Source organism: Tiliqua scincoides, chromosome 5, assembly GCF_035046505.1.
Source record: "Tiliqua scincoides isolate rTilSci1 chromosome 5, rTilSci1.hap2, whole genome shotgun sequence".
In the NCBI taxonomy this organism is placed as follows: Eukaryota; Metazoa; Chordata; class Lepidosauria; order Squamata; family Scincidae; genus Tiliqua; species Tiliqua scincoides.
In genome coordinates, this window is record NC_089825.1 from 97,857,423 (window position 1) to 97,876,061 (window position 18,639).

Consider the following 18,639-nt stretch of genomic DNA (forward strand, 5'->3'; position numbering starts at 1 on the left):
TGAGTCGAGCCAAGCTTTCTGTACCAAGTAATCACTGAATAGGTTACATTCTGGCAAGATCCGCAGAGTAACTGATTGTTTCTGTCTTTTAAATAATTCATGTTTGCTTGTAAAATGTAATGTACGTTGTATCTGTCTGTACACATAGGTGTGCACTGACACATATATTTGTGTACAATTTAGGTTTATACTCTCTACGATTTCTGTACAGAGTTCTCACCTATCAAATGTTTATGCCAAATAAAGGTTTTGTTGACTGTTTGTTGACTGACAAACCCTGGATAATACTGATCTGTGATTCTAAGGCCGCAGTCTTATTCAGTGTTTCTCAAACTGTTGGTCAGGACCCATTCGGTGAGTCGCAAACCAATTTTGGATGGATCCCTATTCATTTCAATGTGCATTTTATTTTTAATATATGAGACTTTATGCTACCATGGTATGTATGTTGTGGAAATGTTTCAGATCTGTACTTTTAACAGGCTACTATGTATATGCTTTTAACAGTGATAGTCAATGGGTCTTACTCGAGGTAAGTGTGGATAGATTTACAGCTTCTTGGATGTTTGGGGAAAATAGAACAGTTAAAATTCATTTGGATATTAACTTTAGGTATATGTACTAATGGTTTGTTTCAGCATTCCTACAAGACTTGTACAATACCAACTGTGACTGTAAGGCTGCAATCCTATATACACTTTCCTGGCAACAAGTCCAATTCAACATAGTGAGACTTATTTCTGAGTAGTCAGGTATATGATTGTGCTGCAGGGGTAAAATCCTTTGGTCACCCTGCACTGCTACGACTCACATTCCAGCATTGCAGGACACTCTCTGGCTGCCACAAATGGAGACTCAAGTAAGTTGTTGGCAGGGTTGGGTATTGGGCAGAGAGGAGGAGTAATAGGGCACTTCAGGGGAGGAACAGGGGTCGGTCAGGGAGGGGAGGGGTTGATCTGGTGGGAGTCATGCATGTCAAATCCTATCCCCTAGTTTACAAGCTTCCCCACCCTCTGGCTCTCCTTGGGCTTATACCAGTTATAGAACTGGCATAGGTACAAGGAGACCCCTAGGCTGTCAGGGGGCCTATACTGAGGTCAGGGGAAAGTATGCTCCTTTACATCTCAAAGGCCTCTCAATCCTGCCCCCACCACAGCATGCAGTGCATGCCTCCAGGAGTGCTCTAATGTTCAGGAATGTTCCCAAGCAAATGAAGAGGTCACCATGCTGAAGGATTTTAGCCCTACCTGCTGAAATCTGCTATTCCACACAATGGCCTCATCATGGATGGTAAGCTCTTGACTTGGAGGCATCTTTCCAGCTTGGATCTTAAGGAAGGATTGATTGGGGAAAGTGACCCAGCTGATGACATCAAGTCCAGAAGACAGTTCCTGATTGGCAAACCAGACTTCATGGCCAGCACCATTGTTAAAGTGGACATTCTTCAAAAAAGAGTGCATCTAGATTGGACAAAAATAGAAAACAGCTGATAGCTTCAATGTATATTGTGCACTGTATTAACAATCCCCTGGTCAGAAAAGGCACCTGTAATACTGAGATGTACAAGTTAAAATAACTTTTTCATTTATTAAAAACTATTAGAATACGCTTGGCAGATCTTCCTCATCTTCCTCTCCTCTCAGCTCACCATCTTATCCAACATTTCCACATCTATGGGCTCAATCCAAACTTTGCAGCACTGATGCATCTATGCCAATGGGGCCTGCTCTGCATCCTGCAGTGTGAGGGTAGTCACAGAGGCCTTGTCAAGGTAAGGGAACAATTGTTCCTTTACTTGGGGCTATGGTGCAGCTCATTGGTGCTGGAAACTTGCCTGCTTACACCTGAGGAGCCTTTCCTTGCATCTGCTTTCTCGGGTGTAAAGAGAGCCTCCTCAGGTGTAAGCAGGCGGGACAGCTGTGGCACTTTTCCAAGGGCTACAAAGGGGCGGTTATGTCTCACCTTGACAGCATAAGTTCCTATTATATTCCGCTTTTCTTACATTTTGGAACTTAAGGCTTCAACCCTATTCGGTTTCCTAGGAGTCAACCCCATTGAACCCAATGGACTTACATCTGAGTAGACATGCATAGGATTGGGCTATAAAGCAATGTGCATGGGATATCCAAGAGGTCTGTCATCAAAGTCCTGCAAGCTTCAGATCTGCTTAACTTTAGCAATATGCCCCCCCCCATGTGCCTGGGAACATGATTTCACCCACACCACCCACTCAATCCACAGCAAGTTTACATAGAAGTGATTTCCACTGTGCTCCAATTATCTTCCTAGTAAGTGTGCTTGGGATTGCATCATACATAACCTTTTCAATACAGCGAGGAATATACCTGCCAGGGTTCAATGTTCAAAGGTTTGCCTGTATTCAGCATTGTTTTTGGCCTGGACGTATATATGGCATTTAAAGCATGTGCTACAGCATAGAGACCATTGTAAATACGGTAGCTCACATCACTCATCTCCATCTCAAATACAGTCTGAGGCAGACTCTCCAGTTTCTCCTCTCCGGTACAGTGTTTCTGGCCACACCAGAATGCAGATTTGTAGAAAAGGCAGAGAAAACGTGTGAGTGACTTATCAGGCTTTAGAGTCTGAAGGAAGTCCTGGAATCCTGGCACGGCCTTCATGGAGGTTGTGAAAGACAAAGTCCCATGGAATGTTTTTGCACAGAAGCCATAAGTGCCAGCAGTGCTGACGAAATCCCACTGAGGTGACGTGATCCAAACCTTCCCTATAAGACATCTTTTTATACATTCAGCTACGTATAAAATAACTGCCAATGGTTCCAGAGTCTTAGAGTCCCCGTCAACAATAACAACGTTGGCTGTCGTGGTTAAAAGTATGGAGAATATCCTGAATATATTTTGCTTGAATGTATTATGAGTGGGATCTGAATTAAGATCCTTGATGTCAGTTTTTTCTAAGAAGGCAACACAAATGCTGTTCCGGGCCAGCAATGGTGTCAGCCTCTGCAGAAAGCCTTCTCCACTATCATTCTCTGAAACAATGAGGCCAATCCATGTCCATTGGAAATGCAGCAGTAGCTGGACTATGCCAGTGTGCAGAGTACCTTCCCTTATTGCCATCCAGTATAGAGAAGGGAAATTATTGTTTGTGACTGGTTTCTCATACGTACCATAAGTAATCTAATGGGGGAAAACATGGCTCAGAACAGCTTAGAAAATTAACCACCGTTTTCCAAACCAAAGTATTTATTACAATCCAGAATTTTGCTTATCAATGAAATGCTAAGTATACTGGACAATGTATCTTTGTATACATTCCCATCAATAAATTATAGTAAGTCTACAATTGTATGCACACTTTCCTGGGAGGAAGCCCCGTAGACAGTGGCTTAGCTAAGGGGGTACAGGGGGTAGCAGTTGCACTGGGCATCAAGTTTTAGCAGGACAACAAGCTGAGCTTGACACTAGTGACCACAATTGTGAAAATATTGGTATGTATGAATAATATCATCATGTTATATATCATTGGAAAGGTAATTTAATGCTGAGTGCAATGAAAAAAATGGCATTGGAATATCTGTATTCTATCAAAAGTTGTGGCCAATTAACCAGAAAATAAAAACAACTTTGACCCCAGGTAGCAAACAGATGCCTTAGCTATGCCACTGAGGCAGCAGAGCAAGTGGGTGGTGAGCTGCTGGAGGAGGAGGTGTGTTCTTCCCAGTTTTCACTTTTTTTAAAGCCCGGGTGTGACGTCACTTCCGGTTCTCACATCACTTCCGGGGCAACATTTTGAGCTTAGCAGCGGGCTACACATTCATTACCTATGCCACTGCCCATAGAACACAATGAGACTTACTTCTGAGTAGTCATGCATAGGGTTGTGCTCCAAATGAGTTACAACACATTTCCTTTCACCTTGTCCACAAGCCATCACTTAATGTCCTGAAATAGGTAACTTATTTGATTCAGACTAAACTATTGTTTTGCCAAGCTTCAAGTTTCTATTTTTTAAAAGATTAAAATCACCTCTATGGTTTGTATCCCCGGAATATGAGACATGACTAAGCAGTATTGAAATCAGTGCGATAGGATTGGCGTGCTTAAGCTTAAGAAAAGTATATATAACTGGCTGCATTTATGACACATTTTCTTGGGATACAAACCTGGGTGCTATACACTGAAAAGCATGTTTGGGGCAGGAGGTGTGGCTCAGTGGTAGAGCTGCTGCCTTGTATGCCTGAAGATCTGGGAACACCAGTTTGAAACAACCAGAAGTATCTGGGAGCTGTCGTCATGCTGATAAGAGTGGATGATCAGTGGCAGGGAGGAGTTGCTGTCAAGTCGCATGGGAGGCGAAGCAGCCAGAGGGAGGCCAGACTGGGAAGGAATTCAGCTGTAAGGAGGCTTTGTATGAAAGATCAGAACTATTCTATTATAAAGGTTCCTGCAGGGTTTGGAAAACCTTGCTATGCAAACCACCTTGAATTAAAGTCTGAGGAGAAATCTGATGCCCAAGAAAGGCGGTATATAAATACCAACATTAGTATTGTCTGGTGACCAAATAGTATTGTCAGGCTTCGCGTGGGTGCGAGGTGGTTGTCGTCCTTGGAGCTCGGTTCCCTGCCTCCCAGGCCTTCCCAGCAAGGGAGAGGAGGCCTAACGAAGGGCTCCTCCTCCTCCCGAGGCTTTTGCTGCCAGTGTAGGGTCCCTCTCCTGGCCTCTCCAGGTAAGTCATGGTGGGAGGGGGGCAGCGACCCCGACTATTACTATTATTATTATTATTATTATTATTATTATTATTATTATTATTATTATTATTATTATTATTATTATGAGCTGGAGGTCTCTCTGCCCACATCTGGGTTGCTGATCAGTCATGTTATGTCCTCCTATACAACTGAGATTTCAAGAACCTCCTCAAATGGTTATTTCTTCTGAATAAACAATTTAATTATTACACTGCATTGCCCCTTTGCAATACTTTTCAAGCTACAAAAAGGCATTCACTGATAAAGTCCCAAATAATATAAGAAGTGAAGAGCGGTTTTATGCCACCCATTCATGCATCTGAATGTACCTACCTGTGGAAACTTGTAGTGGCTAAGAATGTTGGCCATTTGGATGACATACTCTACCGTGAATCCCCCAATGACAGACAAGACATTACCTTTCTTACCACACATGTAATTGGGTACATTCCTTTGTTGTTTGAAGAGTAGATCCAGGATGGACTTATATGTGGCCATTCCTTCAAAAAAGTTGTCATAGATTTTAAAGCCCAAGGTCACATTGGGCAAAAGGTTGGGATTCCTGTTGATCTCATGAATGGCAAAAAGGAAGGCCAGGACATGCTGATAATGTTTGCACCCTATTCTGAAATGAGATTGACATTGAGGCAGAGATAAGGTCTAGCACATTGTCATGTGCACCACATATACATTTACAGTAGTACCACCCACAATGGCATTTCCTTGAGCACTGTTTTGCTACAGTGTTCTTCATCCTGGGCATAACTGACAGCTATTGTAAATCAGAGCAGTGTATTCTGGCCAGTCATTCTCAGGTTCTTGTTCCATCAAGAACAATGTCTTTTTTAGTGCTGGTTTGCACAGCACTCAATTTTAGGGGACAATGACACCCACACTATTGGATATACGCTTGTACAGTGAAAAACTCATCCCAAGTACAATGAGAAAAGGAAACAAAACTAAAGAGGTGTAAGGAAGAGGGGTGCAGGAATGGAATTATTCATCTGAGCAGAACAAAAATAATTGTGTAAGGGAACATTTCTTCCTTTGTCCTGAAGTAAGTCTTAGCTGCTGCAATGGATCTACTGTGCCTGTGATTTTGCTGGTGCAAGTCCAAGTGAATATGTGTAGGTAGTTTGTGGCCAGAAAGGGAGATAGGATATAAACGGAGGTGCTTTCAAAGATATCTGCTCTCTTCCTGACCATGGCATTGCCCCAACCCCACCCTGTTCTTCCCAACAAGCTACACCTGTTGAAATTCCACCCCAGTGCAGTTGTTTGACCTCTAGTCTTCATATTTCAAATAGCATGATGGGTACCAAACAAAAAATAACTTACGAGAAATTGCCTTTCTTCATTGCTGGTAGTGTCTGAAAATTAATTGCAGTGTGTACAGGATGTAAAAGAGAGAGAACCCCACCAATGACAGCATCTCCTAGCCCACATAACTTCCTTCAAATTCATCCCCATAGCTTCCTTCAAATTCACTTTTACTGGGCACATTCTCCCAACAGACAAGAGAATGGAGAAGCAGCAGCAAGAAGTGCAAAAACAACCACTGGGCTGCAAATGCATGTCTAAGCCAGCTGCAGCAGAACTTCTGCATCTTGAACTACAGTTCCAGCTACAATGATATCACTGTGGCTGGCATCCTGATGGAACCTCACAGGAACCTCACTCAGGAAGTGGGGTGCAGGAATGGAGTTGTTCATCTGACCAGAACAAAAATGATTACATAAGGGAACATTTCTTCCTCTGTCCTGAAGTAAGTCTTAGCTGCTGCAATGGTTCTACTCAGACCTGTGCCAATGATTTTGCTGGTGCAGGTCCAAGTGGATATATGCACTTAGTGTGTGGCCAGGAAAGGGGCTAGGATATAAATAGAGCTGCTTTCAATGCTCTCTGCTCCCTTCTTGGCCATGGCACAGCCCCATCCCCAAACTGTTCTTCCCAACAAGCTGCACCTGTTGAAATGCCACCCTAGTGTAGTCTTTTGTTCCCTAGTCTTCATGTTTTAAATAGAGTGATGGCTAACAAACACATAATAACTTACGAGAAATTGCCGACCTCCATTGCTGGTAGTCTCTGAAAATTGATTGCAGTGTGTATAGTACAAATAAGAGAGAGGACCCCACCAATGACAGCATCTCCTAGCCTAGTATCCCCATAGCTTCCTTCAATTTCACATTTACTGGGCACATCCTCCCAACAGACAAGAGAAGGGAGAAGCAGCAGCATCAAGAGCAAAAACAACCACAGGGCTGCAAAAGCAGGTCTAACCCAATTGCATCTGAACTTCTGCATCCTGAACTACAGTTCCAGCTACAATGATATCTCTATGGCAGCTGCCTTGATAGAACCTCACTCAGGAGTCACATGGAAGCAGCATGTGTGGTCACAGAGTTTCCTCCTGAAATGTTTGGCTGGTGTGGTGAGCTAAAGAAGAGATGCCTGATCAATCTTTGTTCCACCATTGAGTATTTACACAGTTCAGAATAAATCCATCTCCTTTAGAAATATGGATGTATTTCTTACCGACTACCCAAGGAAGGAAATTACAGTACTCGATAATTACAGAGTACCTAAACACCTCCCTGATTGTCCTTGTGAAATGAATAACATACATGTTTACGAAGATCAAACAGTATGTAATTTTGGGAAGGGCAGTCTGAACTGGGATCATGGTGAGATGTGAGATGTGTGTTGCCTTTGCTGCGATTCCAGTTCTGATTTCACCCCTCATTACAGAACAGCTACGCTATGGTAAATAAAACTGATAAGGGAATGCTACGCAGGTGAGCCCAATCATATTATACTACAAATAAAACATGGCCTGTTGGTATTTTTTTCCAATTGCAGTGGGAACAACATTTAATAAACAGAACAATGGTGGATGGGGGGGGGGGCTTTGGGACTTTAGGGCTTATAGTTACACTTCCAATCATACCCATGTGTGAACATTTAAAAGGAAAGAAAGCTCCCAATAGCTGTCAATGCAAACACTCTTCAGTTTAAAATAGTGCAGCAGTTCCCAAACTGTGATTCTGAAACCCACCAGTGGGGCATGACCCAATTTTTGATTGGTTGCAAAACTGACAGGGCAGATTGTGCATCTAGGGTTAAACAAGCTGCTAATTGGGAGGGGGGCACTGCTGCCCAACCACCATGATCGACACACAGCTTAGTGTTTATGAATCAGACAGCAGCCTCTAGGACCTGTAAAAAGTTTGCAAACCACTGGAATATTGTGTAGTGGTGAGATCAGGAGTAGAACCACAGCAAAGTCCTAAAGAACTGCGGCCACATCCCCAAAGATCTGCTCCATTTGCCAGGCCCTCCAACTTCTCTTTCACATAGAACAGTGCTTCCCAACCTTCAAGAGACCACAGACCACTGAGGCCAAAGTTGGAATTGTCAGGGTCCACATGCAACCCCTCCACCCCAGGACACTAAAAATTCATTTAAATTTCTAATACAGGCGGCCTGTATTATCCACAGGGATTCAGTTCTTGGAACCCCCACAGGTAATGAAATGGCGTTTCCCCCCCAAACTCCCAGAGGCTCTTCTGAAGCCTGCAGAGGACGTGTACATCTGCCCTCAGCCTCTGCAGGCTTCCATATGAAACCTGAACTCGTTTAAAGGGGTCTTCTGGTTTTCAACAAAAACCAAAAATCACTTTAAATGATTCTGGGCTTCATTTTGAAGCTCGCAGAGGCCATGGGCAGATGCATATATCCTCTATGAGCTTCGGAAGAGCCTCCAGAGGCAAGAGGAACACAGCTTCCTTCACTTCCGGAGGCTCCAGGTTCACCGGCACCAGAGGTTTGGAATAAGAAAAGATTTGTAATTAGAAATGCCCTTGGCACCAATTTGGCGCCAGCAGCTGATTAACCCCCTGCCCGCCTCGTGCTTCCAGGCGGAGGCTTCTGCCACGATTGGTTATCGCGGCTGGGGGAGGCGGGGCCAGAGTGCCTGCCTAGAGCCCAAGCTCCGGCTGGGCTCAGTGCGCTCCAGGCCGGCAACGAGGGCAGGCGAGTCCTCGGTGGGAGCGAACTGGGCTGGCTCACGGCCCCACCAAGCAGCTAGGCGTGCCTCTTGGCGAGGCGAGGGAGAGCAGGAGAAGGCAGGCATGAGGCTGCAGAGCTTTCAGCCCCAGCTGACAGGCTGCAGCGGCGCGTTCCAGGTGGCCTGAGCGGCGATGCTGAGGTGGTCCCGCTGCGCAGGGCATCGTCGTGTGAGGCGTGCGAGCATGGAGGAAGCCTTGTTGGTCCTCCACCCACCTGAGGGTCCAGAAGATCGAAGCAGGCTGCGTGGGAGTGTCTGGGAGCGGGGCTTGTGCCTCCTCCCCTGCTTTCTGTGCTTTCGGGCACTTGTATCCTCCAGTGAATTCTAGCACACGGGGTGGGGGTACATTCCTCTTTCAGGCTCACTATGGGTAAGAGAAGCCAGAAGAGGGGCGGGAAAGCCCCCAAGAGACCTGCACCCCCTCCTTCCCCTCCAGTTTCTTCTTCGGAAGGGGAGGAGGATTACAACGAGCTGATGGCATTGTTGGTGCGCTTTGAGGCTAGAGAGAAGGAGAAAGCCCTTCGTGGTGCAGGGAAAGGTGATGGGGTGGGGTATCTGGTACGGTCACCCCAATACGTAGGTCTACTAGGAAAGGGCGCGGTACCCGTCTCAGTGAGCTTTTGTCTTCTAGGAAGCATGTGAGGGGCCAAGGGGTTGTTCCAGAACCCTCCGCCGAAAGGGACCACACACCCGAAGTAGAGCACAGGTGCCACGCAGGTAGCACAGAAGGGCGCACAGCTGGCACTGAGCACTTCAGGAGAGACGGCACTAGATGCAGGTGGCAGTTTAGGAGCGGTATGTGATGAGCGGGAGGGTTTTGCAGTTCCCTCCACCGCCCTTGGGGCACAGTGGTGGCCCTGGTCTCAGTGGGGGGGGGCGCCCAACCCATATTTCCCAGGGGGTTAGTACCAGCAGGGAGCCTAGGGTGGGCTGGCACAGGCTGCAGTGGTGCCGGTTGGTGTGGCCACTCCCCCACGCCCTGTCTGGGCCCCTGGGGTGCCAGGCTTGGCAGCTTTCCCCCCCTTGAGGAACTTGATGGCCCCTTTGGCCACCCCTGGGGTGCCATTGGGAGGTTGTGTGGAGCAGGTTGCGCGTCCCCAGGTCTCCTATGGGGACGTGGCTCTCCCCTTGGGTGGTCACTTGGCTCTAGCAGTTAAAGAAAAGATCTGGAGGGGTGAATATGTGGACATGTTCAGCCTTCTGCAGATCGAGCCAGAACCCATCCCGAAGTTGGGTGAGCCAGTTCAGGACCAAGAGATGGTGAGGAAGTGGAAGATTGACAAGAACTGGGCTAATTGGTTGAACGGTTTTGTCATCCGTGCTGCTGTATCCCAACCGTGCAGAAGTATCCCAACCGAGGCCCTGCTCTGTTCAAGTATTTGGACATTGTGCACAGGGCGTTCAGGGACTATATGGGCACGGCCTGGATGGCTTATGTCCACCATTTTAGGTTGCGCTCCACGCATGATCCGGCGTGTTCCACAATGGGAATTGTGGACACATTTGGTCATCCCTTCCAGGTTGGCGTGGGGTGACAGCTCTAACAGCAACCATCTTATTGCCAGGAAGAAATCTGAACCCAGCAAGGCACCCAACAGTGCCGTGTGGGTTCAAAACCGGCGAATGTGTTTTGAATTCAATGCCTCAGGAAAGTGCGGAAGGAACAACTGTACTTTCCTGAATGCATGCGGTTTGTGCGGGGCTGAGCACCTGGTGTCCTCCTGCCCTAAGCTGGGTGGCCCCAGGCAGGGCGCTGGACAGCAGGCAGGGAATAGCTGCAGGGTTGGCATGCCCTCTTTCCCTCCCCCCAATAGCAAGGGGGCCAGCACCGATTAAGTTGCCCCAGGTATGTTTATGGTTGGGCTCTTACCCCGACAAAGTTGCTGCGGCGTGTTTGGTGGAGGGTTTTTCTTGGGGTTTTTAAATTCCAGCGGCAAGGCCCGTTGAGCCCGTGCTGGAGAAGAATTTGCATTCAGTTAAAGAGTTGGAGCATGTTGTTAGGAAAAAGATTGCTAAAGAGGTAGAAGAAGGCAGGGTGGTTGGACCTATTCTGACCCCGCCTATTCGTAACCTGTGGGTTTCTCCTTTGGGGGTAGTTCCTAAGAAATCCCCAGGGGAATTCCTGCTAATTCATCATCTCTCCTTCCCGGAGGGCAGCTCTGTTAACAATGGGATCCCCAGTGATCTGTCTTCTGTTAGGTGCACTATTGTGGCTGTAGTCATGCGGAATGGGTGCGCTAATGGCAAAGGCAGACATAGAGTCCGCATTCCACCTGCTTCCTGTCCATCCGGATGATTTCTGCCACCCGGGCTTTCGTTTCGAAGGCGCCTATTATGTTGACAGAGTGTTGCTATGGGATGTGCTATTTCGTGTGCCCATTTCGAGTGTTTCAGTACCTTCTTGGAATGGGCTGTTCAGTTTCAGACAGAGCAGGTCATTTCCGCTCACTATCTCGATGGTTTTCTTTTCATGGGACCAGCTGGTACTGGAAAATGCGAAATGCTGTTCTCGACTTGTATTGCTCTGTGTGAGCATCTGGGATTCCCCCTGGCACACGACAAGACCGAGAGTCCTGCCACTCAGTTGACGTTCCTTGGCATCAACATGGACACTTTTAACCAGTGTAGTAGGCTCCCAGAAGCCAAGCTGCAGCAACTGGCTGGTTTGCTTAAGGAGGCCCTGGCTGCCAAGAAAATGACACCAAGGGAGCTTCAGGTGCTAGTTGGGCACCTCAACTTTGCCTGCTGGGTCATGGTACCAGGGTGGGCCTTTTTGAGGTGCATGTGTGACTTGATGGCAGGACTGCGCAGGCCTTCTCACTGCATACGGGTCACTGCGGGGCGACGTTGCCATGTGGCTCCGGTTTCTCAAACAATTTAATGGGGTTTCGTTTTGGAGAACATGGAGGTTGGTGGAGGCCGAGCTGTAGGTGCAATTTGAGCAGCAGGGGGTCATGGGTTCGGAGTCTATTTTAGGGGTAGCTGGTGTGCTGCCTGCTGGCGAGGTGACTGGGTGCAGGAGGGCATCACAAGGGATTTGACCTTTCTCAAGTTTTTTCCCATCCTGGTGGCAGTGCACTTATGGGCCCCCGAGTTTGCCAATTCTTCCGTTCGCTTCTGGTGTGACAACCAGGCGGTGGTTAGAAAGGCAGCTAGCTTGCCTGTATGGCACGCTAGCAATGATTGCCAGGCTTGAACCCCTATCAGCCGGCAGCAGGGCTTTGCTGCCAGCTGATTGGCTGGCTGGCCTGAGGGGGCGGGACAACTGAGCTTGATCTAGCGCGCAGGCACTAGACCTGGCTCAGTTCCGTTCCTGGAAGCGATCAGGTAGGACGCTTCTTCAGGAGCGGAGGAAGAGGCTGCTCCGCAACGGGGCTTGGTGCGCGGTTGCCGCACTGGCTAACTCCCGTCAACACAGCAGTGGGCAGCCTCTCCTGCGGGGGGTGGCTTTCGCTACGCACTCTGTGGCTGCGATCCGGGGGCGACGGTCTTGTGCGCTTTGCGGGCATCGGCGAGGGTTGCTCCCCCTGTTGGGTGCTCTGCCCGCTGGGCATCGGGGGCGACAGGCTCATGCACCCGCGCGCGGCGGTGGGGGTTGCCCCTTCGGCTCTTTGGGGTATGGCATATTCGCGCGCCCCATGAGTGACAGCCGTTGGGTCCCCCCGGGGGTCTGCTTGGTATGGCTGATGCCCGTGTTGGGCAGCTTGCCCGCGGCCCTGCCCAGGGGAACCGGATGGGGCTGCATTACGGCGCTCAGTGGGGGGGTGCCTCGTGGCTGCGCACCATTTTGGGGCTCTTGCCTCATGGTCTTTCCAATTCAATGCCACAGGGAAATGCAGTAGGCAGGGATGCTTGTATGCCCATGGCTGCAGCATGAGTGAGGCATTTCCCACCCAGTCACGAAATGCCCACGTCTCAGTGGTCCGAGGCAGGGTTTTTGCCCCTTACAGGGCAAAAGGTCTGGCGGCGGCCCCGCAACTGGTGTTAGCGAGGGGTCCATCCCCAATTAAGATTTCCTCCTTGGTTTACTGGCTGCAATTTTATACTGATCATTCTGCAGCCAGACTGTTGCTGGAGGGTTTCCAGTTTGGGATTTAGGATTCGGGTCCTGCCACCGTGTTAGTCCCACATTCTCTGGTCAGTTGCTGATGACAGAGTGGAGGTTGTGAGTGGTAAAATAGCTTAGGTGGTTGAGGCTGGTAGAATAGTTGGACCGTTTGCTGTTCCTCCGTTGAGGAATCTGCTGGTGTCCCCTCTGGGTTTGGGGCCTAAAAAGCCCCGGGCCAGTTCAGGCTGATTCACCACCTGTCCTTTCCAGAGGGTTCCTCTGTAAATGACGGGATACTGCCCCAACTCAGTACGACACACTTCTTTAGACGGGGCTGTTGCCCGCCTCAGGAGGTGTGGCCCTGGGGCTTTGATGGCGAAGGCAGATATTTAACCTGCCTTTAGACTACTTCCAGTGCACCCCTAGGATTGCAATCCATTGCCCACTACCTTCATCTCCTTTTGTGGGGCCATCTGGGTATGATGATGGAAGGGATCACTAGGGACCTAACAATTTTGGAGCTCTTCCCGATTGCCGGGGTGACTATCGGGCCATGATCCACATAATAAACATGCAGACCTCCGCCCGGGTTATGAATTTGGTTAGAGTCTTTGCCAAGCAGTGCCTTGCTATCAACACTGTTTTCTCAGCCCGACATCTACCTGGGATTGAAAATAGCATAATGATGCCCTCTGTCGAGTTCAGAAGGAGTGCGTTCGGTAGCTAGCCCCCTAGGCCAGTTAGGATCCCAAGCCCGAGGACCTAGAAGCCATCTGGGCATCGCTGGCTTCATCTACCCATGGCCAGCTACTTGAGTAAGATCTGACCATTTGCGCCCCACACTCTTATGCAGTCCATTTTGGACTGCATAACGGGGACATCTGGTGGATCTGTGTTCATCTATCTGGCTGCCATTTCTTTTCAGTCACAGGCCCGGGGATTTCAGGATCTCACCAAGGAGTTTAGGGTGTGGAAAATGGTGGCTGGTTTTGGAGGGTGATGACCTGCAGGCCCAGGCAGGTGCCTACCTATTACACCCACCATTTTGCGCGGGCTGAGCATGGAGTTTAGTGCCATATGTTTCTCAGCCTTTGAGTTCCTGCTGTTTCGGGCAGTGACGCTGACAAAGTTCTATGGGGCTTTTTGCCCGGGGTTTGGTCACAGTTTGACCCCACTGACAGAGTCCTTCAGTGGGGTGACTGTGTTTTAAGGCCCAGAATGTCCATGAATTTTTGGGCTTCATGCCGCTCTAGTGCCTTTCACTATTATGATCGGCTGTGAGGGCTCCATGTGCAGCGCCATGTTGGCGGGTTGTGTAGGTGCCATGAAGGCTCCATGTGCAGTGCCAGGTGGGCGTGTGCAGCGCCATGTTGGTGTGATGTGTAGGCACTGGTAGGGCCGGACCAGGTCACTAACCGTGACTGGCCATTTGGGGCATTAGCACAAGGTTAGAGGAGTCATTCCTCTTTACTATTGTATTATTTTGGGCCTGTTGGTGAGCTTACCTCATGATGTGCTTCTTTTTCCAACAGGTCCGTGAGGGAGGTGCCCAGCCAGGGTCTTGACCTGCGGACACTCCATAGTTTGAGTGGGGTATGTGTTGGGGTAAATTTTTCCTGGCCTTTTTGGAATTCATTGGTCTCAATCCCCTGCCGCAGGTAATTGTGGTCTGCTTGGGCGAGAATGACTTGGGTCAGAGGACGTCCATGTCCTTGAGGCTCCAGGCCCGCAGGGACTTTACTTTGTTGGATAGTCAGTTCCCCAGGATCGCTATGGTGTCCAATCTAAGTCAGCAAGGACAGGGGTGAACCAGAACCGCTCTCAAGATGCTTGACCGGCTCAGGGTGGCAGGCTGGCTAGCCCCTGGTCTGAACTTGGGGGGCCTTGCAGTGGTGACCTGAAGGCATAGCAGTTAGGCTGGCTTACCCTCTTCAGGCGACGGTGAAAGGCGGGCTTAATAACAATTGAGCTACGCCTGGAGTTGGGTGGACACCCTATGAGATTGGGGGGCATAGACGGCTAGGGCCGTTTCCCCCACTTAGAACCCCACACTTGGGATGGGTATTGTTTACCCTATTTTGCCTTGTTGCTCTTGTTGTAATTCAATAAAGTGGCCCATTTTAATTCCATACCTGTTGTCGGCTGTATTTATTGGGGAATGCATGGTAATCATCAACAAGCAAACGTCTAAATCGCCCAGGGTTATGCGCTTGGTGAGAGCTTTCGTTCTCCAGTGCCGATCAGTTAATTTCCTCTTTTCTGCACGGCACATGGCCGGGGTTCAGAACAGCATTGCTGATGCTCTCTCTCATTTTCAGGAGCAGCGTTTCAGGCAGCCGGCTCCGGACGCTCGTCGTGACCCAGAACCCATGCCCCTATGGCTATGGGAACTTGCGTCAGCACCGACCAAAACATGAACTGGGTTTCCCTAGCAGTCACTACCAGGGACAGTTATAGGAAGAAGGTTTTGGTTTTTCGCAGGCAGCAGTGTCTGGTGGATGCATGGCCTCTGCTTTATTTGCAATTAGGAAGGCAAAAATAAGGAAGGCCAAGTGGCAAAAATTTGCAACTCAAAGCAGCCAGGCACTAAGGAGCAGTACCTAAGCTCCACCCAAGGCAAAGGGAAGGGTCAGAGAGAGAAACAAAAGAGAAACAAAAGATAAGTTTCAGAGTCTACGTGAAAGTATGAATCTGCTGGACTTGGGCATCTGGAGTTGAGAAGGGGTGTTGGAGTTGGTACAACTCCGTCTGCTTCCACAGGTGGCAGGATACTGTCCATTGAAAGGGTTAAGCCATAGCCCAGTGACCCTACCTGTCCCCTTTGGATGACCTATGTGGGGGCATGGCCCAGACACAATAAGTATCCCTTCTTCTCCGAGCACACCCTCTCTTCCTCACGACCACTGACCAGACAAGATTGCTGCTCCCAGCAAGGCTCTGCTGGTGATGCCATCTTGACCACATGGCACGCAGGACAAGACAGCTTCAGGGCCTTGTTATCTCTTAAGTTAGTGTACCTCTGATCTCAATCAGATGCTGTAACCTTACTTCCAATGAATCGTGAGTAAATGAATCTCTAAGCTGCTACTCTTGTAGCTATTCCTTCATCTTTCATGTCCTGTTGTTCTGTTTGTTTCCCATGTAAATACTTGCTCTGTTATTTAATGGTCTTCCTGGTCACCTGGTGGTGGCAACAGCTCCCTACAGTTGCCATTTTTATTTCCCATTTTGCCTGAGATGCCATCTAATGTACATGACTTGAAAGCCTGGGATGTGCATCAGGCAATGCATCTCACTCGAGGGCGTCTCTTCTTCAGGAGTGCTGCGTCCACTGAGTGTCCTAAAGAGCACTTCCCTTAAAGCCTACAGGAGCGACCCTAGAAAGGGACACTTCCAGATCTCTGTCTAATGAAGGGGAGAAATCCAAAATTCAGTCTAACCTCATGAAACTACTTCTTGTGCATGTAAGGCAAATTCATCTCCTTCTCTGTCTCCGGAGCTCAAAGCAGAGGGGAAGTACTCACTGAGTAAAATGGGAAGCTGACCTTCTGCAAGAGGATGTACCCTGCCCCCCAATATTCCTAGACCTTAAATGAAAAATTTTAGAATGGATAACGAGGAATGGTTTTAATTTGAGTGCAGATTAGAGTGGGGCAGATAATTTTTAAAGTTGGCAAAAATGATCCAGATCTAATTTTTTTTACTGGTAGCAGTTCAGAGATGAGCCTTTTCCAATCTCCTGTTTTTAGAAGTGTATTACCCTGGCATCAAACAGAAAAGGGGGCAGAAGTTAAGAGTTTTAGTGGACGTAGAGCCCAATGCTGAACTCTGCACACCAGTTGACCTCTGGCACGCATTGTCATCAATGTGCTGTAAGGCACATTTGCAGAGCTTAGTGCTGGCCCAGCACTGGAGTTAGCCCAGCATGAGCCGGCGCTGGGCTAGTGCAGGTGAAAACCCAGTGCTCAGACGCTCGGCGCTTGCCCAAACCACCAGGCAGCGGAGAGGTAGGTGGGGGTGTGGAGGAGGCAGAGTGGAGCTGTTCAAGGGTGGGGGGAGACAGGGGTGTGCAATAGGTGGGGAGGAGGTATGCTGGGGGGAAGGAGCAGGGTGGGAGGAGAGCAGGACCAGTAGAGTTCAGCTCCACCAGATCCAGCTCCATGTTGGGCTGCGCAGCCAGAGCTGCTGCAGAATTGAGTAGCCTCATTCTGGGGCTACTGTCCTTACCTGGGGGAATGTCCCCTTCCCCCGAGGAGCTGCTAGAAGCTGTCCAGTTGCGCTCTGGATGCTGCAGCAGCCATTTTTGACACATGGCAGCCCCGTGCTCTGGGCAACTCAGAATTGGGCTGAAAGTCACTGTAATTTGGCCCATTCATAAATCCCCCCCAAATGAAGTAAGAATGAGAACTTTGGCATTTTTTAAGCCCAAGGACTTGCCTTCATGAGTCAATGCAATTGAAACCTTTCAGTGGAATATTAACCCCAGTAATTACCTGTTGATGTTCATGGTGTCAAAATGCACCTGTAGGCCATTCCCATTGTCAGCAAGGTCCATCTGCTTCACACATTAGCACAGTGATTTTCATCCTTTTACATCTCGAGGCACACTGGCAAGGCACTAAAATGGTCAAGGCACACCATCGGTTTTTTGAAAATTGACAAGGCAAACTGTGCTGTCAATGGGGGCTCACATCCCCCAATGGTCCTATTGATAAATGACCCTCTCCCACACCTGGGGACCGTTCACGGCACACCGGTGTGCCACGGCACAGTGGTTGAAAATGGCTGCATTAGCATTTTGCACCCTAACTTTTGCAGATCTAGTTTAATTACTCTAGCCCAGTGATATCAAACTCATTTAATTCAGCTGACCCAATGGCATTCAGGGCGCCTGCTGAGGACCAGAAGCAATGCCATTAAGCAGGAAGTTATATTAAGCATGTGATAACCAAAAATAAGCAGTTTTTTTCTCAATTAGCTTCAGATGACAAAAGAGAAAGTACTCTAATTCTGATATTTTCAAGATATGGGAGAGTCCAATTATCACACAGGCCACCCTTTCAGCAGCTCTGCTTTTGCAGCTCAGTAGCTGAGAGGTGCTCTGCAAAGTAATGCGTCAGCAGCAGTGCAGCTAAAAGGATGGCCTGCATTATAGCTGGGCTCTCCCAGTCCCTTAGCAGCACCTATCTTCTCCCTTTCTCACCCTTCTTAGTCTGCCACTTCCCCCATACCATTCTGCACCTTCTGAGGCTATCTTCCATCTCTCCCTTCCAGCACCATGGCAGAAGTGGTAGTGCTGAAAAGCTGGTGCTGGGAGAGTCCGAATATCCTACAGACCGCTCTTGCAGCAGTGACATTTCAGCAGAAGTGGCAATGCTGAAAGGGTAACCTGTATGATAATTGGGCTCTCCCAGCACCAGCCTTTCAAGTTTCTGCAGACCACAGATCTTATGTTTGACATCCCTGCTCTAGCTGATATATAATAAGAGGCTAAAGAATCTTTTGTCCTCTGATCCAGGGGTCCCCAAACGTTTTGGCCAGAGGGCCACATCAAATATCTAATGCAGTGTTGAGGGCCAGAAAAAATTTAAATATAAAATTTAAATACATATATTAGAGATGGAACTTAGATGAATAAATAAATTAATGAATGGGCTCATTCATTCAACCTCTTGGGCCCTCAGAACACCCTCCAGACACAACTAGAGCACAGCTCCAGTCGTGTTTGGTTGAGTAGGCCAAAGCCTTTCACAGGACAAGAGGCTGGCCGCGGGCTGGATAGAGGCTCACTGC